This window comes from Macrobrachium rosenbergii, chromosome 3, assembly GCF_040412425.1.
Source record: "Macrobrachium rosenbergii isolate ZJJX-2024 chromosome 3, ASM4041242v1, whole genome shotgun sequence".
Lineage (NCBI taxonomy): Eukaryota > Metazoa > Arthropoda > Malacostraca > Decapoda > Palaemonidae > Macrobrachium > Macrobrachium rosenbergii.
The window spans coordinates 64,048,298-64,056,955 of NC_089743.1; the positions used below are offsets into that span (position 1 = coordinate 64,048,298).

Sequence of the window (8,658 nt, forward strand, 5' to 3'; positions counted from 1 at the left end):
ATGCGAGGGATGGACCAAGCCATTGACTTTGTGAGCTCTAGGGTGGAAGGTACCGGTATCGTCGTCGTCAGCTGCCGAATACCTCCTTCGATCGTTTCACGAAGCTAGGAGGAAGACGTATCCTTAGACACTTCTTCCTTGGGAGAGAGAGTACTAGCAAAAATGTCGACGACATCCAGGTTAGGAGTCTCGAGCCTTTTTGGAAAGTAACACAGCTCCCTAAAGGACAAAGTAACGAATGATCTGGATCATCAACACAAAGTCCAAGGAGGAGGGAAACAAGAAGGACTCGAACCCGACAACAGATGCCGGAGGATTTGGAGTCCACCTACGATATCCGAGAAGGAGTTGAGGTATTGATCCCCTTCACCTGTTCTTCCATCTTCTATGCCAAGGCTGGAGTGAGATGAGAGATGGTCCTAAGAGGGCACATCTCTATCCAACGACTCTTGTAAGGGTGCATGTAGCATGGGACAGGAACATTAAACGAGAGTCACATGCCAGCCTGGGGACAGTTCCCTGGGATAGCAAGACCGAAGAAGCGTCTCATCCGTAGCTAAATCTTGACTGAGGAAAAGAAGGCTACTTCAGATAGAAGACTAGGTCGCAAGGCCCTAGGTTCTTCACAAATGAAAGGGAGAGAAGCAACCCTCAGAGGAGAAGACGAGGAAGTCCGGACTTGAAGAGTGACTCTGACCCGAGGAGAAATTCCATCAACAACGCCCACCAGAGAAGACGCCGCCATTCCCTGAGAGTGTTGCAGAGGACTTCAAGAGTTATCCAGCTATATCCGCTGCCGCTCGGAGAGAAAGCCTACGCTTGCAAAGGAAGCTGGAAGGTCTCCCAGTCCCGAACACACCGGGATGTACTTTCGGGATGTACTGCCTCAAGAACCGCTTCTTGTGTTGCTGCTACAAGAGGTTGGGTCAAGCAGAACTCTTCTCAATGCCTCGGCTATCAGGTCAGGCGAGAGGCGAAGTCTTCCGGCATCTGTCTGTAACTCGGGGTGAGCAATGCTTGAGAACCCCTAGCGAAACAGGCAAACACAGAGGGAAAAATGTAGATATCAAGTTTCCCAGAAAGACAGAATGCCTCGCCATAGTGGCCATTGGGTCTAGTATGAAAGAGCGAGAAAAACTACCGACTTGTGCAGGGAAGCAACATAAAGGCAGTAGGGATTTCTCAAACGAGCAGTCATGAATCTTTGAGTGAGCAGCATGTTCCGTCCTGATCACTCAAACCTGAGGCCAAGTTCGCCTACTAATACATCCCCACCAGGGATGCATCTGGTTAACTGAGAAGTCAAGTGCACTACAGAAAACTCGAGTACCTGCAAATGCCGACAGATGAAACAGGAGGAAAAAAAACGATTCCCTCTTGTTTGTCGACAAATGCCACTACTGTGGTTTTGTTGTTCAATGAACCACTGAGTGTTGCAAAACTCATCCTGAATTCTCAGAAGGCCAAAAGGCTGCCTTGAGCCCAGGATGGTGATGAGAAGGTACTAATCATCTTGGTCCCACACCTTCAAGACAAGCCTTGAGCCCAGGATGGTGATGAGAAGGTACTAATCATCTTGGTCCCACACCTTCAAGACAAAGTCTTACAGGTGTGTGCCTGTTCCTCGATCAGTGAATCCATAAGCTCACACAGGATGTGAGAATATGCAAGCATAATCGAAGGTTCCTTCAATCAAGCATTAGCCTAACTCTTTCCTCATACTTCAAAGAGGAAAGAAGGATGGAGGAATGGAAGCAGACCTCCATTCTCCACCATGGGGAAGCTTCTGCAAGATGACAGGATACCGAGACAATTAGCTCTAGCCGGGCTGGCATTCCCCGAATCGGGAGCACAGGAGAGGAAGCGGGATGGAAGTTTGATGAAAAGAATTGCTGAGACCTACGGGAAATAGATGCTTCTCCTAAAGGAATCCATTCCCAGGTCTTGGCAGTGTCGCTGCCAGGTCCAGAAACTCGATAAGTATCATTTCATTCAGGAATCTGCAGTAGGAGAACTTTTTCCCGGTTGATACTTCTTTCTCTCTTCCCTTCTTCCCTCCTCCCTTATGGGAAAGAGGGTGGAAAGAGACAGTTATGTGCACTCTCCTAGAAGGGAAGAAGAGGGCTATGTATTTTGCAGTCTTCTACTGAAGCCTGGGACTTCTTAGGAGTTGAGGGGGCGCTGGCTTGAACTCGAGGTCAAGTCGAGATGACTAAGACCCCAAGGTCTTGGCCATTGTCCAAAAGACAAGGCAGTGCCCTAGTACGAACCTTGATTACCGAGGTATCTAGCAAATCTTTGCAAGAGAAAGGCAGAACCAAGTAAAGGTTTGTTCCTAAGGGTCGAACCAACTCGGGACTTACGAAACCGGAAATCCAAATTGGGACAAAGTCCTTCTTCTTAGCACCAGAATTGCCCACAGAACTGCAGTCGGCCAGACCCTCCGAGGCAAGAAGAACTCGTATTCTGTCAGGGCAGGGTAGGAACTTGGTGACTTGACCTGAGTGAACCCCTTGTCTGAAGAAAAGAATTCATCTGGTCGAGAACTCTCTTGGAAGCAAGGACACTCTCAGCCCCTCAGAAACTGCAAGGGTTGCGAGTGATGAAGATTATTCATTGGGGGAGCTGCGGTTCTGTTCCAGGGATCCTCGCACTGACAAATCGGCGCCAAGTTCTCCGAAAAACGAGGGCGACCGCAACTTGAAGAGGAAGACCCTCGCTCCTTCCAAAGTGTGAAACTCCTGTACCTCTCCCCTTGGAGGGAGACCTTGACAGATCCTATGAAACCCTCCTCGGCTACCTGGTTGTACTACGAGGCAATTGGGGGATCGACACCCAAAGCACGCCAGGAAGCCAAAGCACGCCAGGAAGCCAAACTCCGAAGAGCTCTCTCTGTCCGTCTCGCGCCTCTCGGAACAACCGAGAGGAAAAGAGAACAGGTGAGGAGAAAGACTACCCCTACCTGTCCTGCCAGTAAGACCAGCAGGAGAGGCAGACCATGAGCGATAATCAACTGAAGGAGATTACCGCCACACGGGAGAAGGAGAGCGCTTGTGCCGTGGCAAAGCGCTTCCCTGGGAAGAACAGAAAGTTCACTCGAACAGAGCTGAGAACCCAATTCGGAAAAACTGAGTGGGGCCGAGCTGAGCCGCACCGAACCAAGCTGATCATGCGAATGCAATCCAGACTGGGAGGTATGCGGTGGACTGGGAGGCAAGCGGGGCGAGCCAAGCAGAGCCGAGCCAGTCTCGCAAGCGCGACCAGGGCCTGGGTGGGGCGAGCAAGCTGAGTGAGCTGAGCCAGTCTTGCAAGCACGACCAGGGGACGAGCCGAGCTGAGCCGATCGCGAGAACAAAATCGGATCTGGACAGGGCGGAACTTGTCTGCCGTGAACTATTGCTAGTTTCCCGAACTCTAAACTCCTTCAAGGCTGAGGACCCTTGAGAAGAAGGTTCAAAATGGAATTCTGCGTCTGCTATCCTGCAAGCTCGAACCCTAAAGTTCAAGACACAAGGATGAAACCCGGCCAAGCAACCAAAGCAGCTGGCGGGCAGTATCGAGACACCTGGCGTCTCAGCACCTCGATACCCAAATGTCTTAGCACTTTCTCTCGTCCTGTGCCTCTCATCAGGAGAGCACTTGTGATTCATAGAATTGGAGTGACCCACGAGACTCCCAAATTCGGGAGCGGCTGCTTTCAGTTTTCTAAGAAATCGAAAAGAGCCAGGCACGGAACCAATCTTGGACGCAGACTTCTAAGACTGGCAACGAGGGCGTGGCCTCTCGAGGCCGAGCCCTCGCGGCCCCCGAAACGCCAGACCCCACAGGAGAATGCGAATCAGTTCCCACCTGAGGGCGGGAACAGCCAACGAGAAAACTTGTCTCCCGGAAGAGAGTCAGTCCCGCAGGACTCCTGAAGGGAATCTCTTCCCTTCTTCATCTGGTGTTCGAACTGACAGGATCGAGACACCAGACTGGGAACCCAACCGAGCACTGGCAAGCAATCGGGGAGCGCTTATGGTGCTGGCAGGAAGAGCTGAGATACCTGGGTGCCTCGGCCCTTTCTCTCGCACTGCTCCCAAGAGTACTCTCCAGACCAAATCGGGATACTCGATATGCCATAGAATCTCGTCGGAGCGGCTCACGAACGAGCGACCAAAGTAGCCCCTGTCTTAGAAGCGGAACCTCTAGGACTGGGAACGGGATCGCAAACCGAGGTCTGCGCGCCCATGGCTCCCGAAACATAAAACCCAGGGCTATGCGAATCGGTTTACTAACCCAAAGGTTGGGAAAAGCCAACGAGAGACCCACTGCCTCCTTGGAAGGAGACAGTCCCTAGACATCCAAGGGCATCAAAGGTGAAGAAGCAGCCTTCCTCTCCCTCGGCTGACGAAGGTCTGTCCGGATTCCGGGACCCCTTGGACCTCGGGAGAGGAAGGGATGAGGCAGCAGAAGACGAAATCGAAGATAAGTTGAAGAAGATGGCGGCTACTTCCACAGGGCGACTTCCTTCACCTTCACTCCAACATCTTCTATAGGATGGTGGGCACGAAACATTGTAACCTCCAGGGAAGCTAGGCAGGAATGCAATGGAAGCGGCCCACAACACAACCACCAGGAGAAGGAGCAGTCACGATCAGGGCAGCCAATGCAGGAGCTACGGCAGCGGTTCAGAAGGCAGGAGCTACCGCAACGGCCAGGAACGTCACTTCCACAGGGCGACTTCCTTCACCTTCACTCCGACATCTTCTACAGGATGGCGGACATCGTAACCTCCAAGGCAGCTAAGCAGGAACACAACAGAAGTGGCCCCGGGCACGACCACCAGGAGAAGGAGCAGACATGATCAGGACAGCCAATGCAGGAGCTACAGCAGTGGTTCGGAAGGCAGGAGCTACCGCAACGGCTAGGAACGTTGTTTCCACAGGGCGACCTCCTTCACCTTCACTCCGACAACTTCTACAGGATGTCGGACATCAAAACCTCTAGGGCAGCTAGGCAGGAACACAACGGAAGCAGCCCCAGGCACGACCACCAGGAGAAGCAGCAGGCATGATCAGGACACCCGATGCAGGAGCTACGGCAGCGGTTCGGAAGGCAGGAGCTACAGCAATGGCCAGGAATGTCACATGAAAGTCACCAGCAGCAACAGGAATGATCAGGGCGGCTGGGGCAGGAGACCAGGAAGAGCTGCCCAGAGACTGTTGTTGAGTTAACAGGAGCATAACACAGGAAACAGGAGCAGATGGACCACAGATACGCTAAAGGCAGTGCCACGGCATACATGAAGGCCAGCAATGACAGCAATCGATCCACATCGGTGGGAACAGAGTCGGAACGATCCCGACGTGGAACTGTCATTCCAACCAGGTACTGTGGTTGGTCATGAAGCAACCATGAATGAACATCGGGACTCCATCATGCAAGATATCCCTGAGATATCCAGCCAACTACTGCTGTGTCTGCAGTGCTCACTGTCAACCTGAAAGAAAAAGCAAAGATGATTAGTAGAGGGAGACTCCTCTCGCTATGAGGGGAAACTGCGAGAGGAGGCACCTAGAAGAGGTCTCCCAACCGTCGGCAGGCCCCCACCTCCTCCTGGTCTTCGCCCGACGAGCAAGCGAAGAGGGCGAAGGAGAGATAAGGAAGAATCTACAGGGAGAGGGAAGGAAGGAGGGGAGGCCACCAAGGGTGCCGTGGAAGCGGAGCATATACCGACGACGCCTGCAACCTCCCACCCACCACAACTAAGCGCAGGCAGCAAAAACAACACTCAGCACAAGTAGGAAGAAAGTAGTCATGCCCCTTGTACATGGAGGGCAGAAGCCAAAGATGGGAAGCGAATTCTTATGTCCCGATCAATGTAGGGGGGGCCAAGATACTACGTCCCAATCTAATGTCTCCGAACGTACAGGGGAACGCCTTCAGTATCTAAATAAAGGGCTACTGGAAGAGAAGCATTACCACCCAGTTACGCTTCTCTAAATATACCCTTGGCCGTCAAACCCAAGGCACAGCGCAGGGGAACGACGGCTTATGCAAGGTTATCACAAATCTTGGGTTTGTATTAATAAATATCAAACACACGTAATATATACACAAAAATACATTAAGATCCCACCGGAATAATAACAGCTTAACGACAGTCAAGCAGAGAGATCCGAAACCACGTCTGCAATGCATGACGGCCGAAAGCAAACTGGAATGTTTACACCTGGGCAGGCGGGTATTCCTGCCTACCTGGTAGTTACTGCCTAACCACCTTGCTCAAGAGTTTAACGGCCGTTTCCAGCCTACGCTGAAAGTAATTCCTAATGTAAAGGACCGACAGTTTGTATATCGTGTCAGATCAACTATAAATTCCTTGGCTAAAGCACCCAAATGTTTGCAGACTTCAGCCTTTCTTAACAACAGTTTCTTCAGTTTAACAACTTTTGCCCTGTGTGTAAGAAGTGTTGATGGAGACCTCAAGTAACAAATGGTTCTTTATACGTCTGAGCCTATGGTAATCCCCTTCCACCAGTAAAAGCCTCTCCTCCATGTCCCCATTGGCAGTTTAGGACCCAGTGAGGAAGGTCAGGTTAGGATGAATTTCTGCATTTCACTCTTACAATTTATGATGATCTAGGTTGGGTCTACAAATCCAACCCCTCAACCTCCTGACATCATAGGTGGGGTTAGGATAAATTCCAATATTTAAAGCTGTGACTTTTATTATATTCTATGTTATGCTAGGTATGGTCTTGGGCCCCTGGCAGGTAAGGACCTGGTACCCTAGGTTAGGTCAGGTTGACTCTCCTTGCTACATTTTCATGCCTTATAAATTTTTTTGGCAATTGTTCCTGTGATAAGCATGAGTTATGTACTTTTTCAAATGATTGTGCAGTGATTTATGCAATTCCCATCTTTCCAATTGGTTTTTCTCGCCAAAAAAACTTAGTTTCCCCCTGTTGAATAAAAGGAGAAAACAACAACAAATGGTCTGCATCAGAAACAGCGGTTAGACATGCAAAACACACATTATAACCAGTTAAAAAAATATGTTGCTTGGTATTAGGGTCGTCTACATATAAGATCTAGGCAGGGGAGACAAAATCGAGTAGTTTACCACACAGCTTAGGCTGTATGACATTGAAAGAAAATGACTGATATGAAGTCACTGCCTAACTGTCATGGTCTTGAAAAATAAATATTGTTTATATTCCCATTTATAAACGTAACGGAAACACGAATAGCCTAAGCCGAGAGCTAGGCCATTTTGTTTCATTTTCAACAATAACGACGCAACCCAGTTTTCATATTACTAAAGTTCTGAGTGCATAATGCTTGTATAAGTATTTAATGCTTTTATGTTCAAATCCTAACAAACAGCTTTAAGCGAGAGAGATTCGACCATGTTTCAACGCGGAGGTAGTATCAAATCGTGAGATTGTCCTCTGCAACATATCGGCTCAACAGGTTAGACTAAATTACTTTACCTATGAGAGTTGAACATAAAATTATAACCCTGCATTTAAAAAAAATCATACCAAAATGCATACCTTTATTACAGATGTCTCGTGTTGGACAGTCTTATGCACTAAGCATCTGATTGCGATATCATGATGAGCTTGCATGAAGTTAGAGGACAAGGAACGAGCGCTTAAGTCAAAGTCCATTCATCAGCTGATAACGGTAAACATATGACGTAATAACCAAGATAAAAATTATGAGAGGGACGTTTCCTTTGCATAGATCTCCTCATAATCATTGAAAGTCTTACCTGTCTTAAGATCTTGTATTAGAATAAAAGATATTGTCGTAGACTCATAAAAACACATTACTACTTATTTGCTTGCCTACTCATTAGAGTGAAAAAATTAACGATTTCGTAAAGATACAATGGAGTGAATTTAATTTCTTGCAAGAAAATTTTGGTTAAGCAAATACATATAATGATCGATTGGTATCCCCCGCAAAAATAGGAAATAATGAAACCGATATTCGATAACATCTACTACCAGAGAGAGAGAGAGAGAGAGAGAGAGAGAGAGAGAGAGAGAGAGAGAGAGAGAGAGAGAGAGAGAGAGAGAGAGAGAGAGAGAGAAAATTATCTATCCTTTTGACCAAGGACTAATGTTGGATTTATCGTTTTTATTTTTTTGTTCACTATATTCCAACTCAAGAGAACTAGCACGGGATATTATATTATTCATAAATAAGTGAAATTCACAATTTCTGTATAGCGTTATTTCATTGTTTTGAGCATATTCTGATTTCATTACGTTTGTTTTTCTTGAATATCTCTTTAGCCACACCCGATATAGGATGCATGCTATCAAGATGACTTTGTAAATTTATTAGTGTTTTGTGATCAAAACAACACCAGCTACGCCTTCTAATTATGCCAAGCTTTTCTAAACCCCTTCTTCCATATTCTTCACGATAAAAGCCATGAGGGCAAACACCTAAATCAACATAACATTCCCCTGTAGCACCCCACTAATTCGAATTCAATTGACAGGACTTCATCAACAGACTGATTCTGCTTCGTTTCTGGATAATATCAATTACGACACGAGGTGATCTAGAAAACACTCAAAGGAGAATTAGATAGAAATTAGGCCTACTGCTCAGAACAAAAACAAATAACACATTAGGATTTTACGTATAACTCTA

At 47.9% G+C, this 8,658-nt stretch overlaps 1 protein-coding gene across 4 annotated transcripts in view; it reads right to left on the bottom strand.

The window, feature by feature from the left end:
• LOC136856546 (serine hydrolase-like protein) overlaps positions 1-7,687 on the bottom strand; it is an 87,612-nt gene extending 79,925 nt beyond the window's left edge. For all 4 annotated transcript variants that reach the window (XM_067134409.1, XM_067134389.1, XM_067134401.1 and 1 more), the window contains exon 1: positions 7,542-7,687. The gene's annotated coding sequence lies outside the window, so the exon portion shown is untranslated. The remainder of the gene's footprint in view (positions 1-7,541) is intronic.
• Between the last annotated feature and the right edge of the window lie 971 nt (positions 7,688-8,658).